Source organism: Accipiter gentilis, chromosome W, assembly GCF_929443795.1.
Source record: "Accipiter gentilis chromosome W, bAccGen1.1, whole genome shotgun sequence".
Classification (NCBI taxonomy): Eukaryota; Metazoa; Chordata; class Aves; order Accipitriformes; family Accipitridae; genus Astur; species Astur gentilis.
In genome coordinates, this window is record NC_064918.1 from 27,595,844 (window position 1) to 27,619,110 (window position 23,267).

Below are 23,267 nucleotides of genomic sequence, written 5' to 3' on the forward strand. Positions count from 1 at the left end.
TTACCCTGTGCTCCTCTTAGCTGCTGGATTATTATTGGGTTTTGCCCTATGGCACCTAAACACTTCGATTTGTTCGGATTTAAATATAAGTCATCTCCTCCATACTCCTATAGTCGCAATAGCTGTTTTGCCAACCTTTCTCCCAGCTTTTGCCAGTATGGTTTTGCTAGATCCTGCAGTTCAGTTTGTGTTAAGTCGTGCACCGTTATAGTGTGCTGGGGCACTCCTGGGGGCTTCTTTTCTTTATGAATCACTAATGGCTGGACAGAAATGCTGTTGCTGCACTCATCCTCCACCCCCTCTGTCCAGTCATCCTCACCAGAGGACCAGCAGTCCTCATCCCACCATTTATCCTTCTGGAGCATAGCTCGTACTTCAGTGGTGCCCTTCCTGGGCTGCTTCATGCACACCTCCTGCATCGTGTGTGCCTGCACCATGGGTACATGTACCACAGGTGGATGCAACACAGGCGTCTGCATCATGGATGTGTGCACTATGGGTGGCTGTATCAGAGACATTTGTACCATGGGCACCTGCACCATGGGCGCTTGCACCAGATGGTGTAATTGCTTGTACCAAGCTTATCTACTGATGAGCTCCAGGGCTTAGCTCAGCACCAAGTATCACAGCAAATTCCTGCCTATCCAAACGTTTAATTTTCCTGTGCCTTCAATGAAAAGCTTGGCAGTGGAACCCTTCAGTTTTATTGTTTATTTCCAGTAGTACTGGCTTTTATTCAGTGTAAACAAACCTGCTTCTTGTGTAGGTTTGTTGCCAGAAATAATGCCCAAAGTAATTTAATAAATGCTCTAATTGCTTTCAAATAGTCCAATTATGTCCTATATTGCTAGACACTCCTGGAGAAAATCCTCTGAGCTAATGGTGCTGTTATTCTCTGTGTTTATGGTGTGCTCCATAGGCATAGACTCCACTGCTAATGCAAATGTTTGCAGAGTCATAGCTCTTACAGCCCCCATGCTGTTTTGCTGGACTATAAATCTGTATTCTATATAATCATCTTTGGTTTTTTACATTCTTTTTGTGTAACAATTTTTATGTTCTTCACTTTACTGGAATACCGACTGCCTTCTATACATTTTCATCAGGGTAAGGGACACCTCTTCTTTTACAAATTCCAGGTATCTTCCCAATGTCTTCCCAGCAGTCTGGAGTTTTTGCAGTCTGGCCTCTTGAGAAGTCTCAGCACCCAAAATTTCAAAATAAATTCCTTTTGAGTCTGCCTCAAGAATGTAAATCATGAATTTTCCTGCTATTTTGTCTCCTTTTTTACCCTCTTGTTTAAAAACATACCTTTCATGTATTTTTTTCAGCTTTACATTGGGTGTATGACTCTTCAAGTATTAAGTTTTGTGAATAGTCTCTTCTGCCGGAATAAATGGTTCAATCCAGAATCATTACATCCATCTATTGTCAGAAATAATGCAAAATTTTGCCTTCTTTTGTTGATTTCCTTATTTGCAATGGAATCAAAGTTAAATAGACTGAAACACAGATTAAATCTTCTCTGGTTATCCCCTCTATTTATAGAGAATTTAAGCTGTGAGGCACTTCTAAAGTTCCTTCCTTCCATTCAGCTCTTTTTCCACATCTATTTTATTTTGTGGTACATACAGGTTTCAGTTTTCTCCCATACCAGTGTTTTTTGCAAGGCATCTCTTTTTTTGGTGCCCAGCTCCAACTGAAAGCACCAAATGAAGATAGAAGAATTCTGTCCCATATTAGGTCTTATACTAAAATGAGTCTATATTAGGATCCAATATCCAAAGCCATCCTGCTCAATGTGTGAGTATACCTGCTCTACTGATTGCAATTTTATTTGTGTATATATATGTACACACATACATATATATATATTTTATATATATACACTTATATATCTCCATACCAAAGAATAGTGTTTCTGCAAGAAGGCACTAAACAGGCCCTGAGATGTACCCTATAAATAGATAGGGAGCAGGAGATAAAGGATGTGGAAAGGGACACAATGAAAAGCATGGAACAAGGCAAAATTAGTTGAGATTTTTGAATATGATGACGGCAAGTTTGCCCTCTAATATATAGTCAGCAAAATTAGACAGGCTTTCTTATGCCATTTCCGGTACTTCCTGCTTCAGGTGAGACCAGATACTTCACCAGAACAGGCTCTTTAGCTTTCTACTGTGGAAAGAGCAAGAAAGTATAAAAATGCACAAAAATAAAGAGATTGAAAACTAATAGCAGAGTGTTTTCAGCCTTTTAAAGAGGGTTGCTCCCACTGAATTTTGGGTGAGACTTTGAGCTTATTTTACCTTGGTTTCTTTTACTTTACCCAGCTCTGCTATAAAAGATGGTCCCAAGCCATAAAGCTCACATACAAATCTTACATTTGGATATTGTTGAATCCAGTAATTAGAAATAAACTCTGGTCTTAATCTCATTTGTATTTCAAAGTCTGAGATGCCTGGTGCTTAGAGGCACCTCAGTCCAATGTATACGTATAAAAATGAGGAGAAAACAGTAGAATTTTAGAATGGACCCAAACTCTGGGGGAAAAAAAAACCACTTTGGATGATGTAACAAGAAAACATATACTTTGCCACACATAGGAAAGGAAAATTAAATTATTTCTGTGCTAATTCTATAAAATAGAAATGAAAAAAGAATACTTTTCATTTCTCAATCCAAGATATGTTCAAGGGCCATATTCCATGGCCATGCTGAAACATGTAACAAACATTTCTCTCAGGTGCCATTTCTTTGGATATTCTATTTAGCTTCCTACTCTGGAAAATTTGGCTTCTTAAATACAAACAGAAGTTTTATAACCGTTCATGTCTCAAGAACAAATTTTAAGAGAGACCTATAGAACTTTAGCTCCTCTACAGGAAATGCACCATCCAGACACTAAGTTTCACAACACTAGAATGATACAGGTAAGTATGTTTTATTATCCCATTTTAAAGATAAGGAAATCAAGAAAGAGACATGGAGTGATCTGTGCAAGGCCACAGAGAGTTAGTATCAGAGTCAGGGCAAAAATTCAGACCTTCCCTCCTTTGAACCTTGCTTTCACTTCTGTAGACAACATTCTGTTTCTATCAATGTCCCATGTAGTTTTACTTTTTTGTTTCTTTGGGAAACTTGAGATAGCAGAAAATTTAGAGTAGTCTATTTTTGAAACATTTGCTACAATTATGTTAAATATCTCTACTGATGCTGAACTACTTCTGTCATGCAGAAATGGCATATCAACCTGTGCACCTCAGAAAGGCCAGACACGTGCAAAGTTTAATTTTGTTTATTTATGCTTGTTGATTTAATCACTTTTTAAATAATTCAGCAATGGCACTGTTTCCCTTCCCCCTTAATTAGTCATTGGCTCTTTAAACTGAATGGCAATGATCATGACTTTCTTCATGTCTTTCATGTTATAGTAGAGGACTGGGAGATATTTTTTCCCCTGTCATTATTAAATTTGACAGCAGGACTATTCATTGCAGAACTGGCTGCAATTAAAGCAATTATGCAGATCACATGTCTTTCCAGTTTAATAGCTGAGGGGTGGGGTTGTTTTGGGTTTTTTTTGTTTTGGTTTGGGTTTTTTTCTTAGCACAGCTTCTCTAAGCCAAAAAGTAGGATAAGAAAAGACAGACAGACAAGTGGACCACCTACCGACTAGATCCCAACACAGAACTGGAAAATTTGTTAAATAACTTTGTGCTAGAGGAAATTCCTGCTGGGTACTTTGCATCTCGGCTTGCCGAAGGTCATCATCACAACTGCACCCCATGCTCCATTCCTGTTTCCCAGGCAGGGAGGGGAGCAATTATATTTTCTCTGGTTTTGTTTATTTTATGGATGAATAGAAGAAGTAAAAAGTGAACTGACACAGGATATACCAAAGTCCATCTGTGTCAGCAAGTTGTAACTGATCATTTTGTAAATCGGAGGGTGTTGTTTCTGTCTCTGATTATACAAGTATGATTCTTCTGGTCAGAAGGAGGTCTTAAGAAAGCTGACAGTCTTTTTTATATCTCAGGGAGAGCTAGCATGGATTGAACATTTTAAGCTGTTGTCTCTCTGGGTCACACAGGCCTTGTCCAAGGCACCATTCCCAGAAAAACTGGATGATTATAAGTTTTACTGGCCAGGTAGAGCTTCAGAATCTAATTTTTAAATGTCACATTCACATTGTGTATCTATGAGCATCATATTGCTGCATCCATTAGATTCTTGTGAAAGGTTCAGAGGACTTTATGAGCTAGTGGATCAGATCTAAGTGATAATCTCTACACTATAGATATACTTCTTACACTGTGAATATTCACGTTCAGGGTTACTGATTCACAAAACAGACAAAACCAAATCCTTTCTTGCATTTCAGAAAATAATTACATGGTGCGTGTACATAATTCTTATGCAGGAAATAATTCTTCAGAATTCATAAATTCTGTATATTAAACAGGTCCCTGCACCATATTTAATGAACTAATCTGCATTTTACAGCAAGAAGAAAATCAGTGTAGAATCATAGAATCATTTAGGTTGGAAAAGATCCTTAAGATCGAGTCCAACCATTAACCTAACACTGCCAAGTCCACCACTAAACCATGCCCCTAAGCGCCACATCTACACGTCTTTTAAATACCTCCAGGGATGGGGACTCAACCACTTCCCTGGGCAGCCTGTTCCAATGCTTGATAACCCTTTCAGTGAAGAAATTTGTCCTAATATCCAATCTAAACCTCCCCTGGCACAACTTGAGGCTGTTTACTCTCGTCCTATCACTTGTTACTCCTTTCAGGTAGTTGTAGAGAGTGATAAGGTGTCCCCTGTGGTGGTGCATTTCTTCCCCCTCTCTGGGCTGATCTATGAACTTGGGAAGTCTCACTAGGCCTTAGCGTAAGTGTAATGAGTTGGGTAGTTAAGCGTCCCCTTGACCGTACCAGGAACTCTTGCATGGCTAAGACAGGGAGCTGCACTGACCATTCCAAGGACTACTGCTACCCGGCGGAGGCAGGGGACGGGAGTAGAGATAATTAGTTCTCTCCTGACAACCTTGAGACATATCTCAGTCCTCTCCTAACTGCCTTGGAGCCTTCCTTATCTGAATCATAACTCATGCGTAATGGTACCAGCGCAACTGGAATCCCAGTAACTTGCTGATGACTAAAGCCAATCATCTCCCAAACCTATAAACAGTGGTACTAAGTGAGACCATTTGAGCTCTCCTGGACCGCAGCAGGCTGTGACCAGCATCTCCCTCTGAGTGGGACGCCTCTCAGAGCTCACAAACTCTTCAGTTTGCGAAGATCAGAGGTCTGTCACTGAAAGCCGACAGGACTTGGGCTGATACTCTCCACTCCTTGAGGCTCAACCCTTTGCCCATTGAGAAAGATGCCGAAGCATTTGACGTGAATATTTTCACTGAACTCGAGGGGAATTTTTAACAGGTTTATCTCTTTTACTCACTTATGTATCTCTTAGTGTCTTTATGCATGTGTGTGTAGTAACCTGAATATTCTATAGCAAGTATATTACAAATATTGTTTTTCAAATCTATACTTACTGTCGTGAACTTTATTCGACTGTGAATGAATCTCAGGCTACTATTATACTCACAATCTCTTTAGATATAAACCATTGACCAAGTCTGAGACTAGGAGTTGATCCAGCCATACCAAGACTCTGACAGGAGTTTAGAAAGCAAGGGGGTCTCCTCTGAACCTTGTGACTCAACAGGAGAGTGTCCCCTACCTTTTTACATTCCTGATCTCTATACAAATAACGAGAAATCAATTCTAACTTGATTTTTCTTTGTATGTTTCTCTTTTACCCTATTGCATCTTTGGTCTCTGTATACATAATTTTAGTTTGATTCTGACTTGATTTTCCTGTGTGCATTTCATCCATGTATTAAGTAATAGAGTGAACATTGCCATTGAATTCTGTGAAGTTGCACTTTTATATAAATTCCTATTAAATCATTTTTACTAATACCACTGGAGGTGATTCTTTAAGCAGTCTAAACCACTTCTTTTCACAACATCCCCTCAGCCTCCTTTTCTCCAGGCTAAACAACCCCAGTTCCCTCAGCTGCTCCTCATAAGACTCGTTCTCTAGACCCTTCACCAGCTTTGTTGCCCTTCTTTGGATGTGCTCCAGCACCTCAATATCTTTATTGTAGTGAGGGGCCCGAAACTGAACACAGTATTTGAGGTGCAGTCTCACAAAGGGACAATCACTTCCCTAGTCCTGCTGTCCACACTATTTCTGATACAAAACCAAAGGGCAACAAAGAAGTGCTAGACTTTTAACAGGTATAGTGGGAAATGTTCTCACTTGCTTTGTTTCCTCTGTAAATGCTCAGTTTCTTAATTACAAATTTTAAACTGCAAATAGCTGGCTCTCAATTATCCAATTAAGTAATTATCACAGAACAGACAGAGGGGAGGTAAGGCTGGCACAGAAGGGAAGACTGTTAATGGGAGCAGAAGAACTTGACATAATTTAGAACCAGCAGTTTATATTACTTCCAGGATGACTGAAACCTTTCCGGGAACAATCTAATTTCCTCATGAACTGTAGGAGTTCAATTTCCTACCAGCAGAGAAAGGTGGGAAAAAATGTCTTTTGCCTTACTCACAATATAAATCCAAACCCAAATCACTTCCATTTTAAAAAATAGCTAAGCCCCCCACCTCAATGTGCTTTATTGTCATTATCACATAATTTACAAAGCTGGGGCACTTAACAGAAAGGGAATGAATACTTAGGGAGATCATAAATCATAAATTACGCACATAATAAAGTTGCATACTGTTCTTATCAGTTATAAAAAGTCTATTTTAGACTTTGACCAGGGGCTTAACTTTTCTAACCTTAATTTTGGTAATTAATTATTTTCTTTTATTAATTCTCTCTTTCACTCTTTCCTTCCCTTTTCTTCTTCCTGTTCCCTTCTCTCTTATTGTTGCTATAGAACACAATATAACAGAATGTACAGTCCACGCAAAATGATTTGTACATAAACATCTAAGAACTTAGCCAAACTTAAGACTCAGATGATGCTTGCAGCTATAAATGTATTAATTTCACTTATGTGTTATCATCGTTCTCCAGCTACTACTGTCTAGACAATAAATGCATAGGTGGGTGAGGACAAATGACCATTTAGGAGGCTTATATAAAATACAACATTCCTGGAACTTTCTGGGAGAAATGAGTTGTCTGAAATAGCAAGCAGCTAAACACATGCAGATTCCTCTTTTTCCATTATAGGTTGCTTACTCCAGTACCAGTTTACACATCACTGTGTTGAAGACTCACCACTGCTATAACTTCTGATTCAAGTTCCCATTAATCACCACTGTAGGACTCTATACTTTGAACAAGGATTACCAGTTACTGAGCATTAGGCTAGTACCTATCACAAAGATATGATACCTTGGTGAGGATCTCTCAGCAATGCTATTATAAATAAACATCATCATGGTCATTATCATCTGTGAAAACTTTCAGCTATGGCCCTTGTTTTTCTTGATAAACAGAGGTGAACATAGAGGAAAACATCCCATAAGTAGGGCATGGAGAATAACTGTCCTGAGGAGAACAAGGGGAAAAAATGATGGGATGGTTCTTCCATCACAGAGGGAAGAGAAAATCTCCACAACAGTAGAAAGATGAGCAGAGAAGGAAAGGCAGATGGGCTACAGAAAGGAACAAAGGTTATTTGAAGAACAGGATATGAAGGAGAGAATCTGGGAAAGGAAGGAGCTCTCATCCATGGATTACTTTGTCCTTTGTACCAAATCAAAGAACATCGAAGTGGCTCAGACAGAAATTGTCAGTGCACCTCTACTCTTTGGCACGTGAGCTAGCAGAGCTTCCCGTAGTCACAGGCGTCTCCTCTGTGCATTGTCACAGAAACACTATACTCAGCTCCTTAAGGAATCCATACAGCAAAATTACTTCCTGTGGTAAGACAACAGCATCATCCCCCTGAAAAAAACAGTTTGCATTCACAATATCTTTCTTTCTAGCTGGGCTATTTTTACTGGGAGTCTGTGTTTCTGTCCTCAGTCTCATTTTTCAATTTCAAAATCTGATAGGACATATCAGAGATACCTGAATCTTTTTCCATTTTGTTTAAAACTAGTAAACATCAAAAGGAAACTTACATTTTGTCGCTATTGGCATTGACTTTATTACTACTATGCAATAGGGAACAGCTTACGCAGTTCTGTCTATAGTAGCTGTCACGGATGGAGTGACGCACTTCACCCATAAGAGAAAAGTAGCAATATGTTTATTGATATAAAACAGCAATTTAACAAAGTTTGATAGTAAATGTGACAGTGGTTTAACAAGATTCGATGGCAACTTGATATTTACTGCGTAGAGGACAGGGTCAGACAAAACTGTCAGGGAGACCCTCCCATTGAGTCACGAGGTTCAGAAAGGACCCCCTTGTGTTCTAAACTCCTTCTCAGAGGGGATTTTAGGTGCGGCTGGATCCAGACTTAGTCCCAGACTTGGTCAATGGTTTATGTCAAAAGGATTATATATGCGCAATCAATCCTTTATATCACTTAGCTAAGATTTCAAAGTTTAACATGCTATTAATAATTTACTGAGAATCTGATGTGATAAGGATTCTCTCAACCTCGAGGAGTAACCTTGAGAGGCATCCCTACTCAAGGGGAGATCCTGGCGTGCAACCGGCTGCTGTGCAGGAGAGCTCAATGGGCCCTGGGCTGTCCACTATTTATGGAGTAAGATAATTGATTTATAGTCATATTTGCATACCGACTACAGGTGTTAGTTTCTTCCAAATTTGGCTTGAGTTGTACATTGACCAGCACCGTGGTTAGGTGGGCACATTGTTCAAATTAGCCCTTGGCTATTGTATTTTTATCTGTCTCCCCCAAATCCACTTTGAGCTGGATGCAGCCATCACAACCAGACACATCCATTACGATTGCCACTGGTGGTTATTGCTTGATCAGGATTATGGGAAATACAGGTCAAGTTGGGGGGGGGGGGGGGGGGGGGAAGAACACCGCCATAGTCAAACTAACTTTACATTTGGTAAACCCTTTGATCCTTTGACTTCCTTACTATCCAGGAGCAAGAAAGTTTGTGAATGATATCTTAGGAGAAAAGGATGTTCCACAGCTGTGATCCTGTACTCCCTGAAGACAGCATTATTACAGAATTATTTCTTATTCAACCACCAACAACTAGTTCCCAATTTCTGCCTTGTCTAGAATATAGAGAGTGCAAAAACTTGCCATATTTCATAAATGATAGAGATGTTCTTTCAGTCTCTTTCCCCATTAATGAATTCACCACTTTCAGGTCATATCTTTTCTTAGACAAAGACTGTAGTGAAGAAGCTTTTTTTCATTTCAAGGCCCAATAATTGCACTGCAAAGTTCATTTCAAATAAATAGCAGGCATATAATTCACAAGAGTTGTGCTGGGACTAGTGGAGAGTCCCAAGTTAAAAGGAATGCTCTAAAACTATTATTTCTACACATTATTCAATAGGAAAAGTGCTCTGATTCTGTTACAGGTTAAAGACATGACTTCTCCTTTCTCATACAACAAGAAGAGGGCAAAGATGACTGAGCATAACCACTGTATCATCAGGTAAATAGTTTCTTAAGTATGTACATGGATATTATGATGAGCCTCAGGGAAGCACCTGAACAAAGATCATAGAATAGAATAATAGAATCATAGAATCACAGAACAGTTTGGATTGGAAGGGACCTTTAAAGGTCATCTATTCCAACCCCCCTGCAATGAGCAGGGACATCTTCAACTAGATAAGGTTGCTCAGAGCCCCATCCAACCTGACCTTGAATGTTTCCAGGGATGGGGCATCTACCACCTCTCTGGGCAACCTGTTCCAGTGTTTCAACACCCTCATCGTAAAAAATGTCTTCCTTATATCTAGTCTGAATCTACCCTCTTTTAGTTTAAAACCATTACCCCTTGTCCTATCACTACAGGCCCTACTAAAAAGTCTGCCCCAATCTATCTTATAAGCCCCCTTTAAGTACTGAAAGGCTGCAATAAGGTCTCCATGGAGCCTTCTCTTCTCCAGGCTAAACAACCCCAACTCTTTCAGCCTTTCTTCATAGGAAAGGTGTTCCAGCCCTCTGATCATCTTCGTGGCCCTCCTCTCGACCCACTCCAATAGGTCCATGTCTTTCCTATACTGAGGACTCCAGAGCTTGATGCAGAGTAGAGGGGCAGAATAACCTCCCTTAACCTGCTGGCCACACTTCTTTGTATGCAGCCCAGGATACAATTGGCTTTCTGGGCTGAGAGCACACATTGCTGGCTCATGTCCAATTTTTCATCCACCAGTACACCCAAGTCCTTCTCCCCAGGGTTGCTCTCAATCCTTTCATCCCCCAGCCTGTATTGATACTGGGGGTTGCCCCAACCCAGGTGCAGGACCTTGCACTTGGCCTTGTTGAACCTCATGAGGTTCACATGGGCCCACTTCTTGAGCTTGTCCAAGTCCCTGTGGATGGCACCCCATCCCTCAGGCATGTCAACCGCACCACTCAGCTTGGTGTCGTCTGTAAACTTGCTGAGGGTGCACTCAATCACACTATGTCATTGATGAAGATATTAAACAGTACTGGTCCCAATACAGACCCCTGAGGGACAACACTTGTCACTACTCTCCATCTAGATGTTGAGCCATTGATCACTACCCTCTGGATGCAACCATCCAACCAATTCCTCATCCACCAAACAGTCCATCCATCAAATCCATATCTCTCCAATCTAGAGAGAAGAATGTTGTGGGGCACCATGTCAAAGGCCTTACAAAAGTCCAGATAGATGACATCTGTAGCTCTTCCCTTGTCCACTGATGTAGTTACTTCATCATAGAAGGCCACTAGGTTGCCCTTGGTGAAGCCATGCTGGCTGTCTCGAATCACCTCTCTATCCTCCTGTCCTGGTTTCAGCTAGGATAGAGTTAACTGTCTTCCTAGTAGCTGGTACAGTGCTATGTTTTGAGTTCAGTATGCAAAGAATGTTGATAACACTGATGTTTTCAGTTGTTGCTAAGTAGTGTTTAGACTAAAGTCAAGGATTTTTCAGCTTCTCATGCCCAGCCAGCGAGAAAGCTGCAGGGGCACAAGAAGTTGGCACAGGACACAGCCAAGGCACGTGACCCAAACTGGCCAACGGTGTATTCCATACCATGTGACGTCCCATATAGTTTAGGAACTGGGAAGTGGGTGGGCAGGTAATCGCCACTCGGGGACTAGCTGGGTGTCGGTTGGCAGGTGGTGAGTAATTGCCCTGCGCCTCATTTGTACATTCCAATCCTTTTATTACTACTGTTGTCATTTTATTAGTGTTATCATTATCATTATTAGTTTCTTCTTTTCTGTTCTATTAAACTGTTCTTATCTCAACCCACGAGTTTTACTTCTTTTCCTGATTTTCTCCCCCATCCCACTGGGTGGGTGGGGAGAAGTGAGTGAGCAGCTGTGTGGTACTTAGTTACTGGCTAGGGTTAAACCACGACACCTCCATGTGCCTTAGCATAGCTTCTAGTAGGATCTGTTCTGTGATCTTCCTAGGCACAGAGGTGAGGCTGACAGGTCGGTAGTTCCCAGGGTCCTCCTTTCTACCCTTTTTAAAAATGGGTGCAATCTTTCCCTTTTTCCAGTCACCAGGGATTTTACCTGACAGCCATGACTTTTCAAACATCATGGAGAGTGGCTTGGCAACTACATCAGCCAATTTCCTCAGGACCTAGGGATGCATCTTGTCAGGTCCCATAGACTTATGTATGTTCGGGTTCCTCAGGTGGTTACGAACCTGATCTTCTCTTGAAGTGGGAGGGACTTTGCCCCCCCAGTCTTTGCCTCAAGGCCGATCCACTCAAGAGGTATGGGAAGAGAGGTTGCCAGTGAAGTCTGGGGCAAAAAATTTGTTGAGTACCTCAGCCTTCTCCTCGTCTGTTGTTACCAGTTTGCCAGTCATGTTCATCAAGGGCGTACGCTTTCTTTGACCTTCCTTTTCTGGCTGACATACCTGTAGAAGCCCTTATTATTATTCTGTCATGGTTTAACCCAAGCTGGCAACTAAGCACCACGCAGCCACTTGCTCACTCCCCCCACCAAGTGGGATGGGGTAGAGGATCAAAAATAAAAAAGTAAAACCCATGGGTTGAGATAAAGACAGTTTAATAGAACAGAAAAGGAAGAAAATAATAATAATGATAATGATAATAAAATTACAATAACAATAATAATAAAAGAATTAGAATATACAAAACAAGTGATGCACAAGGCAATTGCTCACCACTTGCTGACTGATGCCCAGTTACTCCCCGAGCAGTGATCCACCCCTCCCAGCCAGCTCCCCCCAGTTTATATACTGAGCGTGACATCACATGGTATGGAATATCACTTTGGCCAGTTTGGGTCAGCTGTCCTGGATGTGTCCCCTCCCAACTTCTTGTGCATCTCCAGCCTTCTTGCTGGCTGGGCATGAGAAGCTGAAAAATCCTTGACTTAGTCTAAACACTACTTAGCAACAATTGAAAACATCAGTGTGTTATCAAAATTATTCTTATACTAAATCCAAACCATAACACTCTACCAGCTACTAGGAAGAAAATTAACTCTATCCCAGCCAAAACCAGGACATATTCTTTGTATCCCTTGCCAAGTTCAGTTCCAGCTGCACCTTGTCCTTCCTGACCCTATCCCTACACAACTGGGCAGTGTCCCTATACTCTCTCCAGGATACTTGTCCTTGCTTCCACTGCCTGTGCATTTCCTTCTTGCCCTTTATTTTGACCAGCAGGTCTTGACTCAGCCATGCTGGTCTTTTGTTGAGGATTTCTTGGCTGGGTGAGGGCATGTGAGCAATCCAGCCATTAGGTGGGAACGAAGCATACGTTTACAAAGTGCTGGAGCAGACAAGGATGCTGTGTCCTTGTACGCTGGGAAAAAGGAAGATAAGAAGAGCCTGACAAGCAACTCCTGGATGCCGAAGAATGAGATAAGTAACTGCTGGACACCTCGTGAAGAAGCTTGCACAGCCAATAGAGGATAAGATAGTGTCACGTGAACCGGGGTATTGTACCAATTAGAGTATTGTATAAGGCGCGTGCACAAGCACATAAGGTATATAACTGTGCTAAAAGTTGTAGTAAATGAACTTCACTTGATCACATTGGTCTGTGCGTGATTTCCCCTGTGGATCCTCCGCAACATTTGGCACCCGAACAGGGACCCTCAGATCAGCACTTTATCGTCTCTATGGGAATTTCTGGTGCAGCTGAACCGAGAAGGAAGCATAGGAGCCGGCCAAAATTGTTCCTGCTGCCCTGGCAGGATGGCATGAGCTTCAGCTAAGCTGGGAAGCACGACATGAGCTTCAGCTGAGCTGGGATGCGCGTATGTTTGAATCTCGCCCTGAGCTGAGAAAACGAGGAGACGCGCGGAAGCTTGAATCTCGCCCTGATCAGGTGAGTGGTCGGAGAAGGAGATGGGGTTGGACAAAAGGCAGGAAGCAGTCCTAAAGCTCCTTCATCATTTTCTCTCTGAGAGAGGACTGAAATTCGATAATTCTGTGTTAAAGGGGTTACTTTTATGGGCCTGGGAGAAAGAACTTATCCCAAATGTAAATGTCGCATTTGAAGAAACGACCTGGGATAATATAGGCAAGGCGCTGTGGGACGCTACTAACTGCAAGGGGGGTAAGGTAAAGGAGATGAAAAAATACGCAGTGCTCGGGAAAGTAATTCGAGACATGCTGGAGGCAATGAGGGCGGACCGGGAGGTAGCCGCCGCTGCCCGCGCGGCCGTGACCCCCTCTGCTGCCTCCACGGCTGCCCCGTCAGCCTACCCCGCTGGAGTTAGGGGGACATTCTCTACACAGCTATCTCCACCCCCCCGCCATCCATTTCCGTTAACGCTGAGACGCCTGCATAGACACAGCCTTTGCCTATACCCAGCCAGGCTGCTGGCGACGAAAAAATTCCCCCGTCTGTTACTCCACAAGAAACAGGGGAATTAGGGGGGGCCGATTGTCGCCCGACAGATCCGAACCCGACAGACTCGGGGGTGACTAATGCAGATAAACAGATTGCGGGGGTGAGGGAACCATCTCCATCGGGTAGTGCGATGGAAGAGCTGAGGGAGGTGGTGAACCAATTACAAAAACTGACAGTACGGTCGGAAGAGCTCCTAAGGGAGGTGGTGCACCAATTACAAAAAATGACAGTACGGTCGGGAGAGCCAGAAGTGAGGGAGAAACGTTCATCCTCCCGAAAGGATGAACCGAGAAGGCAAGAGAATGAAGATTCTCGCCGTATACCAGTCCCGCTCCTTCTTCCCCCCTTCTCGCCACCCCCTCCGGCACCCCCTCCCGCCCCCTTCTCCCCGCCCCCTCCCCTCCCTTCCCGCCCCCCCCTCCGCCCGTTTGCAGCGGCGCGTGTCAGCCGGCCATGGAGTGGTCGCCGCCAGCCGCGGCCGCGGCGGGCCCCCGGGCAGAACCGTCCGCGTCCCCGCCACCGCCCGTTAATCCATCCCGCCTCTCGGGGCCAGAGACGGTGAAACCAACCGCGCCCGCGATAGACGCGGAGCCGCTTGTAATAGCCGCTGCAGAAGAAAGGCAGAGACATTGGAGGGGAGTAATAGAAGATGCCATTATAGAAGGGACTATGCTCCAAGCATTCCCAGTTATTGCATCAAATGGACAGAAAAAATGGGAGGCGTTTGACTGGAAGGTCATTGAGAAATTAAGGAATGCTGTGAGTCAGTACGGAATCAAATCTGCGTTAACTCACCAAATACTGCAATTCATTTTTTCTGCTGATACGCTGATACCTCAAGATATTAAACAGCTAGCACAGTTGATTTTGACACCCACCCAAATGTTAGTGTTTTTCTGGCAGTGGGAGACGTTCTGTGATAGGGAACAAGCAACACCACGACAACAAACAGATCCCTTATGGGGAGTAACCACGCAGATGCTGATGGGTACTGGACCCTTCGCATCAGGGAACGCTCAGTTACAGTGTATCACTGAGGTTCATCATCTATCACAGATCTTGGCGAATCAAGCTTTTCTTACCATACCAGACAATATGCACAGCCATGCTTTTACCCAGGTGAAACAGGAGTATAACGAACCTTTTGCACAGTTTATTAATAGACTGCATAGGGCAATCTACGACCACCCTGACATGAATGAGGGCATGAAAGAAAACATGTTCAAAATACTTGCTTTTGAAAATGCTACTGAAAAGGCATGCAAAGCATTGTGTAATTTGCCGAAAAATGCAGAAGTCGTTGATATGATAGAATACATGGATCGATCAGTGGACTCACAGAAAGTAGCCTATGTTGCCACAGCTCTACAAGGAGCTACAAAGAAACACAAGGCCAGTAAGACAGCCTTGGTCAAGCGTTTTAACTGTGGCAAACGTGGACACATTAGGAGCAAATGTACAGGTACTGCTAACATTAAGTGCTGCAACAAGTGTAAGAAAGATAACCATACCACCAAGAATACAGGAAGAAGGGAAACTTTACACCGACCGTGAAGGCCCCTCACGCAACGACACAAATGCAAGGGGCTTGGGCTGCCAGCCCTCAGGCAGCCTCGCACCCACCAGATCCGCCACCGCAGGAAGTTCCAGAGTGGATGTGGAAACTGCAGTACACATTCAACATAAAGGGACCATTGGGGTTTGGACTTAGTGCATTTTTAATGGGGCAATCTTCAACAGCTCTAGAAGGAATTCTGGTAGTCCCAGGGCTTATTGATGCAGATTATTGTGGGACTGTGAAAAATTATGATTCATGTTTTAATCCCTCCTGTTCTATTCGTAAAGGTACCAGAATAGCACAATTAGTTCCATTCAGGTCGTGTGTTCCGAACCCAGGTGAAGTACAACGTGGAGATGGTGGATTCAGCTCTGCAGGGAAACCACAGGTATACTTTGCCATGGACAAAACAAGAGGTAAACCAGAAAAGGTAGTGCAATTGGAAGGGCCTGATGGAGTTATCGTCAAGAAACCGATGACAATCAATACAGGAGCTGATGCTACGATTATTTCACGATGCATTTGGCCTCTGTTGGAGCGGCGGAGGAATGCACATAAGTCGACCCAATATGAGTGATAGAAGTGATTCAACTTTATTTGCACGGATAGCTCATATTTATACAGTTTGCGATAATTATGCCTACTAGTCCTAATATGATTGGTACATTGCTAATGTTTATTCATTACTAAAACACACCCACTTGTGATTTGCAGCTACGCGTGTTCAGTAACTTTCTCATGAGATCTTCTTCAAAAGTTACTTGTGAAGTTATGCCAAGGTCACACCGTCCCTGTCTTTCTCCTGATAACAGCGAGACCAGCTGTTGTTTTTCTCCCAATATCAGTAAAGCCAGCTATTTTCAGCCAAGGCCTAGTCTTGTTGCTCAAACTGACATCCTTTCACACAGAACTCTGCTCGCACAACTTTTCCACAGGCCCATGTCCTTTTTCAGCAAGCCACTTCCCAACAATTCCCCCTTTTTCTTTTTGTGCGAGTAGAGCTTGGTGTGTCAGCTTTGAGACTCCTCTCATCATGTACCCATACGCAATTCTAACTATTACACAGATTAATATCAATATACCCAGCCATCGTAAGGCTTCCTTAATCAATGACATTAGCCATGGTGTTATCCCACCGAATATTGACTGTAACACCCCATCAAACCAATTAGTTTCTTGCTGGACCTTTGTGTATGTTTCTTCAGCCAATTTATCTGTTTGTGAATAGATTGAGGTAAAATTTTAACACCTGCTGTATTGCCCTTTGCAAAGATCTGTGAACACAATTAATTAAACACAGTAAAAACAACATTATACCTAATAAAATACATAAGCACACAAAAAGAGGTTTGATTAATAGCTTTAGCTAGTGACACCCAAACATTCTTACTGTCCCATGGCGTTAACCGATGTGGATCAATCACCGGTGTCACTGTCATGCTGCTTACTACAGTCAGTGTGTTCCATATCAATCTCAGCATAAGGTTTCAAATTTATGGGTAAATCAGGAACGTATCTGCCAGACATGGAGGATGTGATTTTTTGTCCAATTGCTGTCAAGGCTTGCCGTCCCGGTGCACTTAGTTGTCTTGTAGAAGTTAAGCTATCGCTGCCCCTCAATAAATCCAGCAGCGGCTGTAAGTCTGTATTTGTAATACCACAACAAGGTCGAATCCACTGTAGGTCTCTGTTTAAATCTTTCTCCCTCTTTTTGTTTTTGAGCAATCCAGGCTTACTTAATAACTTGGGATGCCATTTTCCTTAATAAGCTGAACAAGGTAAAACTATTACAATAGCTACAATCACAGTAACTACAATAATGCCCATAATTCTTTGAGCCAACCTGTTACCCCTAATGACCCAGACCATGAGGACTATGAGGAAAATGAACCATCCATACATTCTTGTGCCATCTTGCTCCACGAACTCAGCCCAGCAATCGGTAGGTGCCAGCTTTCCGTGGGCGTCCCCACAGAGGCAACGATGGCCTCACCGTACACCAGCCCGATTTTCTTCGGAAAATCCCGGTATTTATACATTTGCAGAGGAATGGGTTTTAGCACACGTGGCCAGCGGGTGCCAAAAGTCCGCCTCGGTTGCAATCTATGACGCATGCGCTCGCTGGCCAGGCGCGCTGCACGAGTCATAGCCATCTTGTCTATTGGTTCGTGGGCTTTACGATACAGTTGCGATGCGCAGAGAATCTTGACCTGTTATGTTAGCCAAGGTGACCCATACATTAGTTTTTGGCTGAGGTGGTATTCATATTGCCACATCATCTATGATGCTTCAGATGATGATGGTCGCGCAAACCGAACAGGAGTCCGTCGTGGGCCTGTATCTGTGGAAACACAATCAAACTCGTTCCCAGGTTATTAATGGAAATAGATCTTACCCATGATTTTGGCTTTAACTAACATTTACATTTACCCCACACTGTCTTCCCGTAATCACGCTATGTTTAATCAAATTATGCTTAACACACTTTATTCCTAAAAAAAGTTCTATATACAATAAGGCACGCTGTTCTAAAAACCTCTCTGAAGGACTCGGTGTCCGCTAGTAATACTCTATTAGTTAGAATCTGTCGGATCAGTGGCTCCAGCACCCGCCGGTGCCGTGCCAGTTGCCATTGGGACAATTCTGGGTCCAGCATCAGTGCGAAGCCATGGCTTGACCCACTTAGCCGGGATCTCCCAGTAAGTTTTACTTCTGCTGATCCGCACCATTTCCCGGATTCTGGGTCCTTATACATTACCATGATTCCTGTACTTTGTTGCGTCCTTTCTGCCTGTAAAAGAACATGATGCACTACCATTGGTGGGTCTTTGTGATCACCTGTCAATCTAAGATAATTTAGCACAAATAAGGCTTTGGCCAATCGTTCCTCTGGGAGTAAGCCCTGGGTTCCCCCCTTTTTGTTTTTGCAGCATGTTCTTTTAGGGTTTGGTTGGCCCATTCGACAATAGCCTGTCCTGTGGGAAGATGTGGAATACCGGTACCGTAGTGAATTCCCCACAAATTACAAAATCGAGCAAATCGTGTAGAACCATAGGCTGGGCCGTTGTCCATCTTAATTTCTTTAGGCACACCCAGTACTGCAAAAGAAGCGTGAAGATGTCATTCAATATGTAAGGCCTTTTCTCCAGTTCGTGCCGTGGCCCACATGGCAGCAGGATAGGTATCAATACCCACATGCACAGAACGCTTTGCACCAAACCACGTGACATGGGTGACATCCATTTGCCACAAATGCAATGGCAAAAGACCTCGTCGGTTAACCCCACGGCCCAAGCCCAGCCCTTCCTTTTGACAATCGGGGCATGCTTTAAAGATACCTTGGGCGTCAGTAAGTGGTAAGTCAAATTGCTTTGTTAACATCCTAGCGGGTTGGTGCAAGAACGCATGTGATTGCTGTGCTTTGTTGAAAACGATTCCCTGGAGGAGGCTTCCGTGGTGCTGCCACCAATTGGTCAGCTCTGTCATTTCCCGTTTCTCATCTGCACAGTGTTCTCATACCCAAGAGTTCTACCAGAGGGGTCATATTGCCATTAGTGATACCGCAAAGATTCCACACCCACTGGATATCTCCCACAAGCTTCTGGACATCATGTAACATTGAAATTTCTCATGTTATTTGAACCTTCTGAGGTTTAACACTGCTAACATCTATGTGCCACCCCAAATACTTCCAAGGTGCTGCCTTTTGCACCTTTTCAGGAGTGATTATTACTCCACGATGGCTTAAGATGTCCTGCAATTGAGTTAAAATCTCATCCTGTGGCAAGTTACTGAGGAAACTGCTTTCTTACAGGCTCTGATGCCCAGGCCACATACACCTGACACATCGTGGGGGAATTGCGCATTCCTTGCGGTAACACGACCCAATGGTATCTCTTATAGGGTTCTGCCTTGTTAATCGATGGTACCGCAAAGGCGAACCGTTCAGCGCCATCTGGGTGCAATCTTTTAGATTTATAATTAACAAATCCCATTCTTCTGGAAGCATAACTGGAGACGGCAAACCTGGCTGCAGGGCTCCCATACTGTCCATCACCGCATTCACAGCTCTGAAATCATGTAACAGTCTCCATTTCCCACTTTTCTTGGGAATGGTAAATATTGATGTATTCCATGGACTAGTAGAAGGAACAACTTGTCCCGCTCTCAACTGGTCCTCAACTAACCCTTGTATTATTAGCAGCCTTTCAGAATTTAGCAGCTGCTGATCAATCCAAACAGGCTCATCTGTTTTCCAGTTAAATTTCAGAATCGGCTACCCCTCAGTGACCGCTCCTAAAAAGGATGCGTCACTAACATTGCCTTCATTTGGCTCAATAAATCATGGCCTACGAGGCCAAACAATTCAGTTGGGGTAGTCATGACATACGGACACGTCGTAATGTGTTCACCATCGGGGAACACAAATGTAATCGGTAGCTGACTTACTAAGGTGGCTTGTGTGCCCCCTATCCCTGCAATACCAAAGTTTGGATTGATCGATGGCCATGATGGAGGCCAAATGCATCGTGAAATAACCATAACATCAGCTCCTGTACTGATTGTCTTTGGTTTCTTGACAACAACTCCATCGGGCCCTTCCAATTGCACTACCTTTTCTGGTTTACCTCTTGTTGTGTCCATGGCAAAGTATACCTGCGGTTTCCCTGTGGAGCCGAATCCACCATCTCCACGTTGTACTTCACCTGGGTTCGGAACACACGACCTGAATGGAACTAATTGTGCTATTCTGGTACCTTTACGAATAGAAACAGGAGGGATTAAAACATGAATCATAATTTTCACAGTCCCACAATAATCTGCATCAATAAGCCCTGGGAGCACCAGAATTCCTTCTAGAGCTGTTGAAGATTGCCCCATTAAAAATGCACTAAGTCCAAACCCCAATGGTCCCTTTATGTTGACTGCAGTTTCCACATCCACTCCGGAGCTTCCTGCGGTGGCGGATCTGGTGGTTGCGAGGCTGCCTGAGGGCTGGCAGCTCAAGCCCCTTGCATTCGTGTCGTTGCGCGAGGGGCCTTCGCGGTCGGTGTAAAGTTTCCCTTCTTCCTATATTCTTGGTGGTATGGTTATCTTTCTTACACTTGTTGCAGCACTTACTGTTAGCAGTAACTGTACATTTGCTCCTAATGTGTCCACGTTTGCCACAGCTAGAACACTTGATCAAGGGTGTCTTACTGGCCTTGTGTTTCTTTGTAGCTCCTTGGAGAGCTGTGGCAGCATAGGCTACTTTCTGTGAGTCCACTGATCGATCCATGTATTCTATCATATCAACGACGTCTGCATTTTTCGGCAAATTACACAATGCTTTGCGTGTCTTTTCAGTAGCATTTTCAAAAGCAAGTATTTTGAACATGTTTTCTTTCATGCCCTCGTTCATGTCAGGGTGGTCATAAATTGTATTCTCCTGTTTCACCTGGGTAAAAGCATGACTGTACATATTGTCTGGTATGGTAAGAAAAGCTTGATACGCCAAGATCTGTGATAGATGATGAACCTCAGTGATACATTGTAACTGAGCGTTCCCTGATGCGAAGGGTCCAGTACCCATCGGCATCTGCGTGGTTACTCCCCATAGGGGATCTGTTTGTTGTCGTGATGTTGCTTGTTCCCTATCACAGAGCTTCTCCCACTGCCAGAAAAACACTAACATTCGGGCGAGAGTCAAAATCAACTGTGCTAGCTGTTTAATATCTTGAGGTATCAGCGTATCAGCAGAAAAAATGAATTGCAGTATTTGGTGAGTTAACGCAGATTTGATTCCGTACTGACTCACAGCATTCCTTAATTTCTCAATGACCTTCCAGTCAAACACCTCCCATTTTTTCTGTCCATTTGATGCAATAACTGGGAATGCTTAGAGCATAGTCCCTTCTATAATGGCATCTGTTATTACACCCCTCCAATGTCTCTGCCTTTCTTCTGCAGCGGCTATTACAAGCGACTCCGCATCTATCACGGGTGTGGTTGGTTTCCCCATCTCTTTTTTGCATTTCCTTTAACAATTCTAACATTGTCTCTTTTTGTTCTATTATTAGAGTAGCCAAGTCCTTGTTTGCACTATTTGAATCAGGGTGTAAGCTAGGTATAATTTGTTCATGTTGAACGGTGGTATCTGAGGGCTGGTTTTTCGTAGGCAGATTTTTACCCACTCCCTGATTCTGTAGGGTTTCCTTTAATCGTACGGTTAGGGAGGCCTGGGAACTGTCGGATGGCTGATTAATATCGGCAGTCCCAGGGAGTGGAGCAGAAGTCAAGGGCACAAGAGCAGGCGAACAAGTTCCAAAAAGTCTCTCTCGCTGCATTATGTTTTTCTCCCCGCTTTTCCCTTTCGCTTGCGGTTGAAGAGAGAGAGCAGCAAAAGCAGACGCAGACGCTTTACGATCTGCTTTAATTTCTTACAGAGTTGTCTTAATCAATTTCCATAAAGTTGCAAGATCTTTAACTTCTTTAGACCCATCACTGATTTCATCCCATAGGGAGGTTCCGATAGCTTTCCAGGTACTAAGCTCAAAAGCTGTACCCACACTAATTGAAAGGTTTCTGTCCTTGCTTCATTAGTTTTTTAGCCGATTTATCATCGTCAATTACCATATCCCATAATACGTCTCCTAATCTACGCCATTCACTCTCCTCAAATAATAAATCCGGATTCTTAAAGCATCCCTTAACACGACCTAAAGCAACTAATCCCAAAACTTGCTTAACGCAATTTACCCCCCGCTTTTCTAAAAAGCACTGTAATAATTTTAGGGCTACCTCTTGATCCATTGCCGGCCGTCTTCTCGATACTCCTTGGTGCTACCTTGATTAAGGCACCTCGGTTAAAAAGTCTTTGCAGCCTTTTTCCAGTAGCCCTCACTGACGGTGAACCCCTTTTGGACGGTCCAGGCACGAGAGTTAACACACCAACCAAGACGATCAGCGTTCGGTTAATCTTTTGCCCCCCGGTCGCTGCTACCAGTGCTTCTCAGTGTCCGTCGCTCCAATTCCCCTTTCTTCAGTCCCCGTTCGGGCACCATTTGTTGGAGCGGCGGAGGAATGCACATAAGTCGACCCAATATGAGTGATAGAAGTGATTCAACTTTATTTGCACGGATAGCTCATATTTATACAGTTTGCGATAATTATGCCTACTAGTCCTAATATGATTGGTACATTGCTAATGTTTATTCATTACTAAAACACACCCACTTGTGATTTGCAGCTACGCGTGTTCAGTAACTTTCTCATGAGATCTTCTTCAAAAGTTACTTGTGAAGTTATGCCAAGGTCACACCGTCCCTGTCTTTCTCCTGATAACAGCGAGACCAGCTGTTGTTTTTCTCCCAATATCAGTAAAGCCAGCTATTTTCAGCCAAGGCCTAGTCTTGTTGCTCAAACTGACATTCTTTCACACAGAACTCTGCTCGCACAACTTTTCCACAGGCCCATGTCCTTTTTCAGCAAGCCACTTCCCAACAGGCCTCCATCATGGCCATCGATCAATCCAAACTTTGGTATTGCAGGGATAGGGGGCACACAAGCCACCTTAATAAGTCAGCTACCGATAACCCATTTGTGTTCCTCGGTGGTGAACACATTTACGACGTGTCCGTATGTCATGACTACCCAACTGAATTGTTTGGCCTCGTAGGCCGT

General features: G+C 43.4%; 1 long non-coding RNA gene across 1 annotated transcript; it reads right to left on the minus strand.

The window, feature by feature from the left end:
• Positions 1-18,680: 18,680 nt before the first annotated feature.
• On the minus strand, positions 18,681-22,794 carry LOC126035529 (uncharacterized). The gene is made up of 3 exons (XR_007504971.1): positions 22,386-22,794; positions 20,262-20,362; positions 18,681-18,703 (listed from the first exon to the last, which is right to left on the minus strand). It is a non-coding gene; the product is annotated as an uncharacterized LOC126035529 (long non-coding RNA).
• Positions 22,795-23,267: the final 473 nt, after the last annotated feature.